Source organism: Carettochelys insculpta, chromosome 4 (genome assembly GCF_033958435.1).
Source record: "Carettochelys insculpta isolate YL-2023 chromosome 4, ASM3395843v1, whole genome shotgun sequence".
In the NCBI taxonomy this organism is placed as follows: Eukaryota; Metazoa; Chordata; order Testudines; family Carettochelyidae; genus Carettochelys; species Carettochelys insculpta.
The window spans coordinates 29,298,925-29,316,248 of NC_134140.1; the positions used below are offsets into that span (position 1 = coordinate 29,298,925).

The 17,324-nt window shown below is 43.0% G+C and overlaps 1 protein-coding gene across 3 annotated transcripts in view; it reads left to right on the plus strand.

Moving 5' to 3' along the window:
- Nucleotides 1-1,726: 1,726 nt before the first annotated feature.
- C1QTNF7 (C1q and TNF related 7) overlaps nucleotides 1,727-17,324 on the plus strand; it is an 80,805-nt gene continuing 65,207 nt past the window's right edge. The window contains exon 1 of one of the 3 annotated variants that reach the window (XM_074992517.1): nucleotides 1,727-1,864. The gene's annotated coding sequence lies outside the window, so the exon portion shown is untranslated. The remainder of the gene's footprint in view (nucleotides 1,865-17,324) is intronic. The other 2 variants (XM_074992522.1, XM_074992519.1) reach the window with 2 other exon arrangements.

Consider the following 17,324-nt stretch of genomic DNA (forward strand, 5'->3'; position numbering starts at 1 on the left):
ATCCCAGTGTGGCTTCTGATATTCCAAGGAACAACGGATATGATCTTCACCACCCGACAACTGCAAGAAAAATGTTGTAAACAAAACCAACCTTATACATGAGTTTCATTGACTTGACCAAAACATTTGACTCAGTTAATCATAGCGCGCTGTGGACCATCCTCTTAAACATCAGCTGCCCCAAAAAATTCATTAGCGTCATGAGACTGCTTCATGACGTGACTGCCACAGTATTGAGTGACAACTGACCCCAAAGCGACCCCTTTAAGGTCAAAACGGGAGTCAAACAAGGCTGAGTCATCGTCCCATCACTGTTCAGCATCTTCATCACCATGACCCCTTCACCTCATTGACGGCAAGCTTCCAGATGGTGTGAAGATTGTCTATAGAATGAACAGGAAGCTTTTCAAACTCAGGAGAATGAAGGCTAAAAGCCAGACTTCCACATCCTTGATCATGGAGCTCCAGTATGCAGATGACAGCTTGCTTGCTGCTCTTTCTCCTGGAGCCCTTCCTACCGTCTTAATTGCCTTCAGCAAAGCATATGATAATCTCAGCCTCCCAATGAATGCCAAAAAGACCAAGGTGTTCCACCAGCCCTTATCAACAGGACAATCTCATGTACGTTCTATTGAAGTCAACAGAGAACTGCTGGAAAATGTGGAGCATTTCCTATACCTTGGAAATCATTTTTCTGCTAGAGCTGACATTGACGCAGAAATCCAGCATCATCTGAGGTGTGCAAGCTCTGCTTTTGCCCACCTGAGACAAAACGTTTTCAAAGCCCAGGACATCTATGCCAAGACAAAACTGCTTGTATACCACGCTGTGGTTATTTCAACACTGCTGGACACATGCGAAACCTGGAGAACATACAAGTGTCATTTGAAGGCACTTGAACAATATCATCAACACTGCCTCAGGAGAATCTTAAATATCTCTTGGGAGGATAGGCCTACAACACTAGTGTCCTGGAAGAGTTGAACATGAGCAGCATTGAACCCATTATCGTTCACCCACAACTCCATTGGAGTGGTCACTTTGTTCAGATGTCTGATCAGCGCCTCTTAAAGCAGATTCTGTTTTCTGAGCTGAAGGAAGGACAGAGGATCAGTCGAGGCCAGATAAAGTAATATAAGGATGTGCTAAAGGCACACATGAAAAAGTGCAGCATCCGTGTTGACACTTTGGAGAACTTTGCCCAGGACTGTCCCCAGTAAAGAGCAGTAATCCATGGGGGTATGCCACGATTTGAGAGGTCCTGCCAAAGTGCAGACGAGGAGAAGTGGGAAGGAAGAAAAGAGTGGAACAAACCGCTCCACACCCATCCAACAACTACCAACACCTCCCTCTTTTGTGATAATACCAGTGGCTCCAGAATCAGGCTGATCAGCCATCAACAGATTCGCAAATAGGAGGGTGTCATGAAGATGTCCTATTCATTATTGAGTGACCACCAACAGAGATACCGGCTAGTAGAACTATACGTGATGGTGCTTCAGCCTGGAGTTAGCACTTGATCATTCAACCATAGTATATACTGAGCTCTTTTCAATGGGAGTTTTATAGCAAGCCTGACAGTCGCTTTAAATTAGAGGAGTTGGCAAGTGTCCGAGAAAAGGGGTGGGAGTTTGCTTAGCTGAGACAGATAGTTGCAAGACTTAATGCAAGAGAATCAAGCTTTCGATAAGTTTTCATGTTCAAAAAGCATGTTACCTGTCATCAAGGAATTTTATTTTTGTCTCTGAAGGACTCTGAATTACCAACCTGTATCTGTTTGTTTGAAGTTGCAAAATTTCTGGGACAACCCAAAGGAAGCATATTGCTGTTGTGGAAAATTTGATGTAATCTGCTCCAAAGTAAGGTAAGCTGTAACGGGTTCTGTTTTGCTGTTCAGACTTATTTGAAAGCGTTTAATCAACAGAACAAAATACAGAGTTTGAAAAATGTAGATATTTTTGGTTTAGATTACATATAATTGCATTAAAAATCCATTGCTATGGGGCTGCTGCTAGATCTGTTTATATGTTCTGCCTTGTAACACAAGAATAAGGCTCCATGACATTTATGAACTTAGCATTGCTCTTAGAAAGCTTACTGAAAGGTTTTTTTAAAATCCAAGACACAAATATCTGACCAAAATTGTTTTTAAAAAGTCTATTTTTATCAGGTTTGGGCACTAATTTAATTGTCTTTCATCTCTAGACATAGTTCTACGTATTTAGTTTCAGTCTTTCATTCCGTCAGCCCAGAGCAGAAACAGAGGGGATTTTTTTCTCATGAAAGATTCCAACATCATTTCATAAATTCGTTTAACCTTTGCTGTGGTTTCCTGCAAATAGGTTTTGCAAAAGCCTCTGTAAATACTAGATCTTCTTGCTTCAGGGTCACACCCTTGCAAAGTTAAGGACATTCCTAATGTTTTCTGGCAAAAAGAAGTCATTTATTACTAGCTGACATGATAGCCTTTTTTAAAGAGAAATCAAAGTCACTAACCTACTGTGTTGTCTTGGTGTGTGGGCAGTGTACTGTATACAATCTGGGAAGAGACTGCATATTGTAGAATAAGTGTTTGATGTCAGTTGTAGCATACAGACCTGTTCTAAGTAGGTGAGAGAGCAAATGAGTGAACAATGAGCTGATGCTTTCTTTCCTCTAAGTCTCCAGTTACTATTGTATGGATGTCCGAGGCAATATTTGTCTGCCTGCCAAGTACACAAAACAAAACATTCATGGCAGTGTATCGGGGTGAAAATAACTTAAGTTTTTTACAGGTACTGTCTGATCCTGCTCCCCTTTAAATGTTATCCTGGCCCCCTGTAAATGGTGCTTCCCCATCTGGCTCTTAAAAAGGTGCTGCCCCGGCTGGCTCTTAAAACGGGGATACCTGGACAGCTTTTACTGGAGTGGCACACCAGAGTGCACCCCTCACTTTCACTTCTGCAGTGTATAGATTCTACAGTTCTCCCACTTGTGGTGATGCGTTTGATTCTAGCTTTTTGAGTGAATGTTCTGTGAAAATGTGTGTCAATCGAGCACAGTCAGCAGCCCTCTGAGCTGTGCAAGTTGTGGATGTTTGTGGATATAGACTCTGCAGCAGATTGGAGAAACAACAACCTGCTCCATAAACCACAAAACTATACCTCCTCTTCACGGCTGCATGGCAGCCAGCATGGCAGAGCTGTCCAGAGAGAGTGGAGCTCATATAAGTTAGGTTCTCCTCCTCCAGCCTCCTCCGGCACTACACTAATCCCTGCAGCCCTCAGGCCTAAGAGCGCTACCTGTCCTGCAGGAAGGGGCTGTCTTTTTAACAGGAGTTGAGCGCAGTTCTGTGAAATTGATCCCTCAGGGCACATGGAATTTTAAGGCTCAGTGACTGTATATTCAATTCTTCTGATTCTCTTCACACACACACATACCCTAACCATACCACTGGGGCTATACAGCCTGTACTATATAGAGGGTATTCAGTGTTTTGATGTACCTTACAGTACCTGAAAGGATCATCATAATCATCTAGTCTGACCTGCACGTTGTAAGCCACAGATCCTTCCCCAGCCACTGCTGTAACAGGACCCTGACCTGTGGCTGTTACTGAATCCCTCAAATCATAGTTGGAAGACTTCAAGCTACAGGGAATCCACCATTCACACTAGTTTAAACCTGCAAGTGACCTGTGTCCCTGTGTAGGAAAGCATAAAGACCCCAAGATCTCTGACAATCTGACTTGGGGGAAAATTCTTTCCTGACCCCAAACAGAATGCCTTAGTGGTTTAACAAAGCCCACCAGCCAGACATGTGGGAAAGAATTCTCTGCTTTGGAGGAATTACCTGTCTTGTCCAGCTGCCCATAACCCTCTGCAGTTTGGGTCTGTTCACCCTCTCCAGTGCAGCACGTCTGGATCTGCTCACCTGCCTGGCTGCATCTGTGAATCCAGCTGGCTCTTGGCAAGTTAGGTGGGCCTGGGACATTGTGGCTTTCATATCCTGAGGCCAGCATGATCACAACAATACTAAGTGGAAGGTCTCATTAAGGTAAGCAATTCCAGCAATGGTAATTATTTGGCTGGAGTCGAAGTTCTTTAATTGGGGCTTCCGCGCCATCTTCACTAAAGGAGGCTTCCTGGAGTGCACGCTTCCCTAACTCATAATGGGAGACAGGAATACAGGTGCCAGTGCAGGTTTCCTGTTGGTTCAATTTAGTGTGTCTCTACTAGGTGTGCTAAACTGAACTCAAGGATGGTCGACCATTGTCCCGGTAGTGAAGATGTACCCAAAGCTTCAATATCCTGTGTCAAGATATACAAAATACATATTCTTAAACCCAGAAGTGATTTGTTGATTTAACTATTTGTTCACTAGTCCATTTTAACAAGTGTAATTCAGAAGTGTAAATCACTGGATTTTTGGCTCTAACAAGTTCTCAAGCAACATTTTCCTGTCTTTCCCTATCTGCAAATTTCAATTATGATTGAAGGAAATATTTTTGTGGGGGTGTGTGTGTAAGGGGAAATCAACAGTTAACGTATAAATTATTATCTAAAAATAAATAAATAAATAAACCCAAACTCTATTGTTTTCAGGTGCCTGAGTAGCATTTGGAATCACATTTAAAATTGTTCCCCCTTAAAAAAAAATCTGAAGTGGTGTCCCTGGTGAGCCAGGACTGGCCAGAGGGCTGAGGGGTTCAATAAGATGCAGTCTTCTTGTGACAGTGCAGAGCCTACGTTGGAGTGCAGGCCAAGAACCAGGCACCTACTACTGGGCATGGGGGGGCATGGGTGAACGACCTGCTGAATTTTCTTACCCATTGGTTTCCATTTTGCCATCTGATGCCATTCAGATATAGCACTCTTCCTTCTGCACATCATACTGCCCTCATATTTTAGGGTTAATGCTTAACATAAGGCATGTTGGCACATGTCTGTATGTATGTGGTGGGGTACAAACACACCCCCTCCCTCCCCCAGGCATGAGCAGCAGGCATGAGAGGCAATGGGAGGCTATGCCTCTCCTGGGTCTTAGTGCTCAATCTCTCCTTTCTCCCTGTCCTTATTCTGACAGTTCCGAAGGCTCACAACAGCCTGCAGATCCATGACTCTTCCCTTGAAAATGTCTCTGTTAACTTGAAAGTGAAAACCCTGCCAGCCTGTCAGACCAATTAGCATAGCACAGAACTTGTGGAAGAGACATTAAGTGGTAATTAAAAGCATTTAACAGGCATATGCCAACCCTGAATTTACTGACAAAAATGTTTGTGTATTATGTCCACAGGACTTTAGTTTAAAATTTGCTTTAAATATTTCATTAGTTTCTGTCTGAAGCTTCTAAAATCAAATCTCTAAAAATCCTTTCATAGCTACTGAGATGCACAATCTGAGTATTCAATTATAGCCTTAAATGCTTGGACCTTCAGTGAGTTTTTTAAATAAATTATTCAAAAGACCACCCTGATCTAAAATCAGCAGCCAAATAAAATAGCCCAGCCTCAAGGTCATCCTAACAGACACACTTTATCCTAACCCGAACTCCAAGCCCCCTGTCCTGCATCCGGTACACCCACCACCACCCCAGTGCCTTTGTCTGAGCCCCTCATGAATACTGGTGCCTTGCTCTGGGACCCCCACATACCCCATCTTTTACGCCTGAACCCCTGGTATCACGAGCATAGTAACCTAACTTCTGCACCCCCACAGATTGCAGGCCCCTGCAGTGCATCCCTCATGCACCCCAACCCTGATTTCTGCACCTCCATATCCTCAGCATCTTGCCGTAATTTCTGTATCCCGTACACACTTCAGTCTTGCATCCTGAGCACCTCATATACTTCAACCCTGACTCCTTCATCCCCATACCTCAGCCCACTGCTCTGAGACTCCCACACTCCATCTCATAATTTTTGGAGTATTCCTGATTGACGATTAGCTTTGTTTAGCATCTTAGAGCTGAGCTGTGTGTAGAGAATATGCATTTTGGTGTGTTCACTAGCCTGAGTTGTTAGAAAGGATGATAATACAGGTACTCTAAAAGTAGTGTTCGTTTTCTTTTTATCTGATTTCATATTAAACATTGTACGCATTGTTCCTGGTTAATTATCCCTTATTTTAATATATTTTCTTCCACACCTATGGACTGTTTAAAATATTGATTTATATGTAGATTTTTTACTCGTACTGGTGGTGCATGTCCACACACTCCCTCAGTATTGATATTGCACATAAGAAATTTTAACCTGCCCAGAAGAAAGTTCAGTCCATCCAAGGAGGGAAGCATTTTCGAGGGAATACTGCTTCCCTGCCCTGCATGCCATCAGGAGAGCCCTGGTGCATGCATGGGGCTGGAGACAGCTAGGAGAGTCCTAGGTGAGCAGAAGCCAAGACCCTGTCATACAGGGCAGGTCGGGGGACTAGGGGGGGCTAGGGCAGTAGGGACCCCGGTGTGCATGGGAATGGCCACTAGCAGTAGGGATGCTGGGGGAGAGGGGCAGGGCCAGGTTGCTGGAGATGGTGTGGGGAGGACAGGGCCAGTGGGAGGGGGGCTGGCAAGGCGAGGCAAGGCCTGCTGGAGAGCCCAGGGTTGGGGAAGAAAGACAGGGCCTGCTATGGGGAAAGGTGGGCCACATTTCCATAAAAGCACCCCTTTCTCAGAAGTTCCTGCTTATTGGCCTGTAAGGTCATCCATTCTGCATATATCTCTTAAAAGGGGGTGCACTGTCAAGGACAGTTCCCTCTCCAAAGGACAGAGACAGTCACAGGCCCTACACTTGGGTGCAGAGGGGTGAGCTGCTTTCTTCATGTGTCTGTGGGATGGGCCTTGTCCCAAAAGGTGTGGGGGATGTGGGACCGTGGGATCAGGTTGGACAATACAAAGTGATGTTGATGAACTGAGGAAGCAATTGTACTTCTCCTTGGTCACAACCCCTATTTGGATATGTCTATGGGACAATCTAGCCTTTAATTAATGTTTTTAAAACATATGATGGAATTCCGTTGGTTTTATATATACCATGTGTTTGTGAGAGAGAAAGGTTTTGTTTGTTTGTTTGTTTGCTGATTCTGAGTCAGGCGTTGCAGATGTGTAATGTTGTTAAAGCTGGAATGTATGGGTTAGCACAGTAGTAACTTCCTTACAAATTAATTTCTAAGATAATTTTTGAAGAAGGAGGAAATCAACAGCTGCAATGTTGATTTGTCTAATCAAATTATTGCTTCTGTAAAGACTGTTTCACAGCAGATAATGTATGTCCAAGTCCAAAATGTATACTCCTGGTATGGTTTTTGCTCATTTGTATGTTTTGTTATTGTTTTTTAATTTTTAACTAATATACAAGTTGTTAAATTATACAATTATAGCAATACTGTCCTGTGAGGTAAGCACTGTGTGTTCTGTATTCTTACTGGTTATTGTGAATGTTGTTCAAACCTTCAGATGTTCAGAGTCCAATTCCACCCTCCCGGATAGTGGAAATTCCTTTAATACATGCTGCAGGGTATATCCTCTTTTACTGCAATGCTGAAAGAGTGTATTTCTGTCTTCAATTACTTACCTCTTACTTTTTTGTAAATTACAGATACAGAAACAAAAACAGTAACAGGCCAAAGGATCTCTGACCTATAAATGGTCCTTTCACAGGGCATTGCATTAAACCAGCCTGATAGAGCAGATACAGGAGACAGTCTAGGAAGTGATGCCTTTTACAATGTACGGAAAGTGCTGTTTTCGAATAGTGTTTTGAAATTGATTTTTTTTTTTTGCCCAAATCCTGTGACAAACCATAGTATGACAAATCTCTTATCAGCAGTAGTACTCTGTTGGGGGGTCTTTTGTTTGTTTACTCTGTTGGAATTCTGCAACTGTTGCATTTGGAGCCATAATAAAATTGCGGAATTCCATGAAGACTGTTTTTGCCTCCTGAGTTAGGTGGCAGTTTACTAGCATAGCCTTGCATTTCCCAGTTTCACCCATAAGACAGAGAGGCTTTTCTGTCAGGGTCCCTTAGCCTTACACCCTCTTAGGTTACCCACAAAGCAGTGGATTTGCACCACAGGCAATAACATCTACTCTCATTACTTTAGCAGGCGTAGCCTGACCTGCATTTGTTCCTAACATCATTCCTACCATTAGCTTTTTTCGATTGCCACTGCAGATTGAGTTGGTGCTTTCAGAGAACTACCCACAGTGACATCAAAATCACTGGATGATGACAGGTAATTTAGACCCCATCATTTTGTATATATAATTGGAATTAGGTTTCCTAAGTGCTTTATTTTGGAGTTATCAGCATTAAATTTCATCAGCCATTTTGTGAGATCCTTTCATAGCTCTTCATAGTCTGCTTTGGACTTAGCTATTTTGAGTAATTTTGTATCCTCTGTAAATTTCCTACCTCCCTGTCTATTCTTTTTCCAGGTAACTTATGCATATGTTGAACAGCACTAGTCCCAGTACAGACCCCTGGCAGACATCACTTTTTACATCAGGCCACGATGGAAATTTAGCATTCATTCCTACTCTTTGTTTCCTATCTTTAACTAGTTACTGGTTCATGAGAGGACTGTCCTCCTTATCCCATGATTGATTACTTTGCAAAAGTGCCTTTGGCAGGAGAACTTGTCAGAAGTTTGCTGAAAGTCTAAGTACGCTGTATCCATTAGATCACACCCTTGTCCACGTGTTTTGACCCATAAAAGAATAATAGATTTCCTTTCACAAGAGTCCTCCAAAATCATATTCAGCTGTGTGTCTAAAACTTTTGTTTTTTAATGGAGTTTCAGCAAGTTTGCCTGGTACTGAAGGTAGATTTACCAGCCTGTGGCTGTCAGGATCACATCTGGAGCCTTTTTTTAAAAAATGGTCTCCCATTAGGTATCCTCCATTCATCAGTACCGAAGCTGATATAAATTATAGGTTATATATCACAGTTACAGTGTTACAATTTCACATTTTAATTCCTTCAGAAGTCTTGGGTGAATGCAATCTGGTTTTGTTGATTTATTTGTTTAGTTTATCAATTTGTTTCAAAACTCCTCTACTGACACCTCACAGTGGGACAGTTCCTTGGGTGCCATGCAAAAAGAATCGTCCTCAAACTTCTTCAGAGAAGATTGATTCAGAGAATTCATTTGATTTTCTACAATGGACTTACTGTCTTTGAGTTCTCCTTTAGAACCTTGATCATCCAGTGGCCCCACAAATTGTTTAGCTGAGGGCTTCCTGATTCTGATGCACTTAATTTTTTTTTTTGCTTTTTCTTTCTAAGTCTTTGACTAGTTGCTCTACAAAATTAATAATAGTAATAATAATAATAATAATAATAATAATAATAATAATTAATACTACTACTACTAATAATAATAACAATAATAATAACAATATAGCCTGCCTAATTACACTTTTACACGTGGCTTGCCAGAATTTATGTCCTTTTTCTGTTTTCCTCAATAGGATTTAATTTCTAGTTATTAAAGAGTGCTCTTTCACCTCTAGCTACTTTTGGTATTTTGCTCTTTAGCTACGATGGCACTGTTTTGATCCTCTTACTATGTAATTTCAGTTTATAATTTAATTTCAGCCTCTATTATGGTGTTTTAAGAAAGCTTCCATGAAGCTTGTAGACATTTCATTTTTGGTGAAATAATTCATGGAATTTTTGGTGATGGACTTGCGGAGAATGATGCTCCAGTGCAGGAGTTTTTCTATTTAGTCCCTTTAGTCCTATATAGGACAATGAGTTCCTGCTAAATAGGTCTTAACTGTTGGTTACATTTTTCTGTGATAATAGTTCTATTTTCTGGGTGTCAGAAAGCAGTGGTATATTTCTTGCAAATAGGTGAAAGTATCAGCAGTGCTCTTAAACCTGTGTCTAGTGCACCAGTGCCCAGTTAAAACATCTTGTCAAAATGTAGACTGAGCAGAACATACTTTCTTTATAGAATTTCCTTAGCTTTATCGGGGCCTTTCTTACAAGCAGCCATTCACACTACTTTAATGGGTTTGTCTTTTTTGCATAAATCTAATAGTAGGTAAAATGTTACAGAAACTACTTTAAAACTGGTAGAAATAGCTTACAAAGTCTATAAAAGACTGGACTTCAGGTTTTTTTTTTTTTGGTTTGGAATACCAGCCAGTTAACAATGGATTCTGCCTTTAAAGGATCTGGGGTAATCTGACCTCTTCTTACCTAATGAGCCAGATAAGGAACTCTTACTGCCTGTTTTACACTTGGAGACTTTTACTGTGAGTCCTGTATCTTTGAGTCTGATGAGCACAATTCCCAAGTGATTTTCATGGTCTGACTAGGAATTTCTGAAAATTGTAATATCATCAGTGTGGGTCAGTGAACATCCTTCAATCCAGTTAATGCCTGTAATGTAATGCAATACTTGTAAAGCCCGTGTAATGTGTCTCCTGCATTAATTAATATGAAAGGGAATGCTTTGAACCCAGAACATCCAAAACCAGTAATAAAGGTGGATTTTCCTTGACTCTTCACAGTCTAGAGATCTTCCAATACCTGTTAGTTAGGTCTATCATGTTCAGGTATTTTGCCTGACTTAGGCTACATCTTCACTACAAGATACATTCAAATTTATTAAAATCGACTTTGTAATGCTGTGTTTTATAAATTTGAATTGGAGTATCCTCACCTCTGCACAGGTTCCCCACAGTTGATTTACTGCTGCCACACTCAATCATCAAACATCTACTGCTGCAGTGATGCATTGTGTGATCCTATCCCACAGTTCCCCCAGCCCTGTAGCATTCTGGGTATTTTTGCTAGTGCAGCATAGGAAAAAAATGCTTTGCAAGTGGTTGTGGGTATGAATCATAGAATCATAGAATTCTAAGGCTGGAAGGGACCTCAGGAGGTCATCTAATTCAGCCTCCCTGTCTAAAGCAGGATCAACCCCATCTAAATTATCCCTATGTCAAGCCAGGACTTAAAAACCTCTAGGGATGGAGATTCCACCACCTCTCTTGGTAACACATTCCACTCCTTCACCACCCTCCTGGTGAAATAATTTTTCCTAATATGCAACCTACACCACTCCCTCTGTAACTTCAGACCATTGATCCTTGTTCTGTCACCTGTCATCTGTCACCATTGAGAACAGTCTCTCTCCATCCCCTTTAGAACCCCCATTTCAGAAAGTTGAAGACTACTATGAAATTCCCCTTCAGTCTTCTCTTCTGCAAACTAAATAAGCCCAAATCTCTCAGCCTCCCCCATAGGTCATGTGCTCCAGACCACTTTAGTGTAGTAGGCATCCTTCAGTCTGCATAGACTATGGATCACGCCCTTTAAAGTTTCAATTGAGGACTTCATTTACAGCATCTATTGTGACTATGAAGACCCACACGAGAGTGACAGTCCTTGCTGCATCTCTTGCAGATGTAGTGGGTGTCTGGCAAGTCCTTATTGTGCTTTTTGTGCGCTCGCTTCTCCTCTGCTAGCTGTCTGATCCTCATCTCGCCCTTCTGAAGGCCCTTGTGTAACCCCTGCCTCCATCTGCTGCAGTCATCTGCTAGTTCTTCCCAGTTGTCCAGCTCGATGTCTATCTCTCTGAGGTCTCTCTTGCAGACATCTTTGTAACGCAACTGGGGGCGTCCGGGAGGTCTTTTGCGAGAGGCTAGCTCACCATACAGGATGTCTTTTGGAATCCTTCCATCATTCATCCTGTGGACGTGGCCAAGCCAATGGAGTCGACGCTGCCTGAGGAGGGTGTGCATGGTTGGGATTCCAGCTTGCTCGAGGACGGCGGTGTTGGTCACTCTGTCCTTCCATGATATTCCAAGGATGCGCCTGAGGCAGCGCAAGTGGAAGACGTTCAGCCTCTTTTCCTGGCGGGCATACAGGGTCCAAGTCTCGCTGCCATAAGGGAGGGTGCTGAGGATGCAGGCTCTGTAGACTTGCATTTTGGTGTGAGTGTACAGCTTGTCGTTATTCCACACTCTCTTGCTGAGTCTGGGCAGAGTTGTGGCCGCTTTTCCGATCCTCCTATTTAGCTCAGTGTCCAACGACAGGGTGTCAGTGATGGTGGATCCGAGGTAAACGAACTCGTGGACGACCTCTAACGTATAGTTGTCATTGCTGATTGATGGGGATTCAGCAACATCCTGACCGAGTACATTTGTCTTCTTTAGGCTGATGGTAAGCCCAAAGTCCTTGCACGCTTTGGAGAACTAATCCGGCAGTTTTTGAAGCTGGTCTTCTGTGTGAGACACTACAGCAGCATCGTCTGCGAACAGCATGTCTCTGATGAGGACTTCTCGCACCTTAGACTTAGCTTTCAGCCTTGCAAGGTTAAACAGTTTCCCATCAGATCCTGTGTGCAGCAAGATGCCCTCTGTTGAAGATCCAAAGGCATGCTTCAGGAGGAGTGCGAAGAAGATCCTGAACAATGTCGGAGCAAGCACGCATCCTTGTTTGATGCCGCTCCTGATTCTGAAAGCATCCGATAATGCGCCATCATATTGGATGGTTCCTCTCATGTCTTTGTGGAACGACTGGATCATCTTGAGTAACCGTGGAGGACAGGCTATCTTGTGGAGCAGTTTGAACAGACCACTAATCATTTTCATTTCCCTCCGCTGAACCCTCTCCAATGCAGCTACATCCTTTCTATATTGGAGGGCCCAGAACTGGACGCAGTACTCCAGATGAGTCCTCACCTGAGTCAAGTAGAAGGGAATAATAAATTCTCTAGATTTGCTGGAAATGCTTCTCTTAATGCACACCATTATGCCATTAGCCTTCTTGGCTACAAGGGCACACTTTTGACTCATATCCAGCCTCTCATCCAATGTACTCCACAGGTTCCTTTCTGCTGCACTGCTACTTAGCCATTCAGTCCCCAGCCTGCAACAGTGCTTGGGATTATTCTGTCCCAAGTGCAGGACTCTGCACTTGTCCTTGTTGAACCTCATCAAATTTCTTTTGGCCTAATCCTCCAATTCGTCAAGGTCTCTCTGGACCCTATCCCTACCCTCCAGTGTATCTACCTGACTGCCTACCTTAGTGTCATCTGCAAATTTGCAGAGGGTGCAATCCATCCCCTCATCCAGGTCATTAATAAAGATGTTGAACAGTACTGGCCCTAGAACTGATCCTTGGAGCAATCCACTTGAAACAGACTGACAACCTGACACTGAGCCATTGACCGCTACCCGTTGGTCCCCTCTGTCAAGCCATTTTTTCTATCCATTTTACAGCCCATGTATCCAATCCATACTTCCTTAATTTATGGGCAAGAATATTGTGGGACACTGTATCAAAATCTTTGCTAAAGTCAAGGTGTGTCACATCCATTGACTTCCACATGCCCACACAGGCTGTTACCTCATCATAGAAGCTAATCAGATTGGTCAAGCATGACTTGCCCTTGGTGAATCCATGTTGACTACTCTTGATCACTTTCCCCTCTTCCAAGTGCTCCAAAATGGGTTCCTTGAGGATTCCCTCCGTGATTTTTCAGGGGACCGAGGTAAGGCTGACTGGTCTATAGTTCCCTGGATTGTTGATCTTTCCTTTTTTAGAGATGGGCACTACATTTGCCTTTTCCCAATCATCTAGGACCTCTCCCAATCTCCACGAGTTTTCAAAGATAATAGTAAAAGGCTCTGCAATGATATCTGCCAATTCCCTCAGTACCCTTGGATGCATTAAATCTGGGCCCATGGATTTGTGTGCATCTAGCTTTTCTAAATAGCTCTTAATCTGTTCTTTCCCCACTGAGGGCTGCCTACCTCCTTTCTATACTGCATTGCCCAGTGCCATAGTCGGGGAGCTGATGTTGTCTGTAAAAAACCTTGAATACTTCAGCCTTTCCCGCATCATCTGACACCATGTTACGTCTCTCATCCAGTAATGGCCCCACACCCCCCCTGGTAACCCTCTTATTGTTAACATATGTGTAGAAGCCCTTCTTGTGCCCTTCATGTTCCTTGCTAGCTGCAGTTCCAATTGTGCTTTTGCTTTCCTGATTACCACCCTCACCCCCGCCAGCATTCTCCAGCCGTATATTTATACTCCTCCTTACTCATCTGTCCAAGTTTCCAGCTCTTATGCTCATCCTTTTTGAGTTTAAGCTTCCCCTATATTTTTTGTGGGAGTGGCGGGCCAGTTGAAGCAGTGCCCCGGGGCAGCAGCAAGCCCCCTGCAAGCCTTAGCCACAGGGGAGACTTCCCCCCTTGGTGACAGCAAGCCCCTGAAAATATTTTTCGCTGAGAAGATATGGGATCTGGGGCTGCAGAGCCAGTTGAAATGGTCCCCTGTCAGCAGCAAGCCCCCAAAAATCTTAGCCACTGGGGGACACTTCCCTGGGAGACAGTCAGCACCCAAAAAACTTTCCCACCCTTGTAGCCCTCACTGTGCACAAGCCAGGACATGGTGCTGCCTGGAAGCATGGTCTACACTGAACAACAGATATATCCGTTTATTGGGTCGGGGGCTAGCCACATGATGTGGCTAGGCATGGGAAAGACCCCAACTGCATGGCACCTGTGGGGGATGGAGGAGGTGCTTTACAATGTAAACAACAGAAAAGAAGTTTCTCAGCCTCTCTTTCATGCACAACCCCCCAAAAAGCCTAGGTGCCACACGGTGTGGCAGAACAGTGGCTGGGACCAGCGCAGAAGAAAAAAACAAGTGCTCAGCTTGTAGAGGTAGAAATAGAACCATGAACTCCATGATGTGATTATTTGTAATGGGTAGATGCACTCACAGCGCTGATAGCCGCCTTGAAGCTTTCCAGATCTGTACTCTGTTCTGCAACAAACTCCATTTGCCTTCTGCTTGTCTGGCAGTGGCGAAGCCACTACGTTCTCTCCTTGAGATGCATTGCATCTCTCTTGCTGACAAGGGTGCAGAGGCTTGTGCCGTCTCGCTTTCCCCAGCTGCTTTTCCTTTTTTGGAGATTACCTCTGTGAATCAGTGCTATATTTCACTTTGTTGAAGGTCACCATATTAACAACCTTGGGCAGTGGTATCATCGCTCCTAACCAGATCGTCAGCTGATAACTTCTTAAGAATTCCCACTTTCAAAGTACCCCTTGAGCCTTCCTGTTCTAACTGACTCTTGTTCTTCATTAGGCAGGTAAGTTGATTATAGATACACCATTCTAACTACAGCAATTGTGTAGCTAGAATCGACTTATCTGGCTGTCTTTCCACAGGGAGGACAATGAGAGAAACTCTCTAGTTAACTTCCCTTACACCTCGCATTAATGAGGAATACAGGGGTTGATTGCCGACCTCAGATAGTCCTATTTCATGTGCCCCTTCCAGATGTGCAAATGGAACTCTGGAAGGTTGGCCCTGACCAGGTGATTCTTCCATGTAGTCTAGACATAGCCTAATGCAGAACAAAGGTGCCATGGTTTTAACATGATCTTCAAGCTTCTAGTTAACTTCTCCCCAGAAAGTATAGAGTTCGCCTGAAACACATCCTGTTAGACAAGGGAAAAACTGATCTGCAAATTGAAACAAAGTTTCAGTTGTTTGATAAAAATTGATGACTTTACCTAATTTTGCTATGTTGATTTCAAAAATGGCATCCATTTTTCTCTATCGTGTAAGGATTTTTCACAAATGTAAAAGAGAAAATGAACATTTTTCATGCTTTTTATTCCACCTTATGCATTAAAACTTGGTAAATAGTAAGTTATGGTTCTTTTAGAAGGTCTGTTGTAAGTCCTTGTTTAAAGAACAAAGGAACAAAGTGTGAAATTTAACAACTGAGTAATTTTAAATAATTAGATGTGACTGAGTTGATATTTTTTGACAACTTTTTATGCATTTCACCATCAGTCTCTCTTTTCGGGGGCCAGCAGTATCAGCCATCATGTTGACATCCCAGCATCCTTAATATCTCTTTTCCATCATCTTGATATCCTGATGAAATCTTTCCCCTTGCTGTTCACTGACACTTCCAAGATTTTCAGAAAATAACCCAGTTGGGAGTGCAAAAAAATGAACTTTTAAGTTCATGTTACATCCAAGTCTTTCAAATTTGTTTAGCATGTTGATAACAATGTTTTTAATAATCAGGATCTTTGTTATTTCCTAAGAACTTTTTTGTATGACATTTCTGAAGGCCACCCAAGCGTCTTTCTGGGTGCATTCATGGTTTCTTCAAAGCTAGTGTCAAGAATCTGTTTCCTGATCTGAGGACCCACAAAATCACCCTCCTTAACTTTTTGTATCGGAGGGGTAGCTGTGTTAGTCTGGATCTGTAACAGCAACGAAGGGTCCTGTGGCACCTTATAGACTAACAGAAGAGTTTTGAGCATGAGCTTTCATGAGCACAGACTCACTCCAGCATCTGATGAAGTGAGTCTGTGCTCACGAAAGCTCATGCTCAAAACTTTTCTGTTAGTCTATAAGGTGCCACAGGACCCTTCGTTGCTGTTACTTAACTTTTTGGTAACTCAAAGCTGGGAACTTGTTGCAAATGTACTTGAATCAGTCACTGTTCTTGTTTAATGCTTTCACAAATTATTTTGTCAAACTCAGCTTGATGTGGAGTAGAGGTAGCAGTACCTTGTTGGGCTCAATCCGTTTTTCATTAATTATATTCTCGGAGCTGGGAGTCAGACTCTCCCTTGGTGGCCACTGTTTTCTTATGCAATGAAGACATGCTCTGCTATCCCATTCACATAAAAAGTATGGCATTTTTGTGTAATCAGCCTGCTGACCAAGCAGCATGCGTAGCACCTTCAGATCTCCACATACAGTCAGTTCATGCACTGGGTAAGGCACCTTTTCAAGGAGAAGCTCAAGATTTTCATAGGTTTCTCTTAAGTGAACAGAATGGGCAATAGGCACAGAGGCATATTGATTGCCATTATGATGTAGAACACCTTTTAGGTTTGTCTTAGACGAGTCAATAAACAGTCTCCAATCAGCTGGTTGGTAAGCTGTCCTCAAGCTTTCTATCAATCTGGCAGTGTTACTGCAGTATACCAACAAACTATCCATAGGAAAATATGGAACAAACTCTTTCTCGCGGTTCCTGTACCAAGCAAAACTTGTCCCAGGGGAAAGCAAATCCTTCACTTGAAGTCTGGATCCCAAAACCTCAGCGGAATCTTCAGGCAGATACAGGTCTCTCACCGAGTCATTCAATTCACTTTGGGTGAAAAGGTGTGGCTCATTACCAGCATGTTCTGATCCATACTCAGTATCGCCTCCAACATTATCAGCATCGGTGTCAGAAGACGACATGAAATTTTCAAGACAAATTGGCGGGGTAGGGATCCCTATGGTATCGGCCGTATTGCAGGAGGAAGGTCTGAGTTAGAAATACAATGCTTGTTTCGAATGT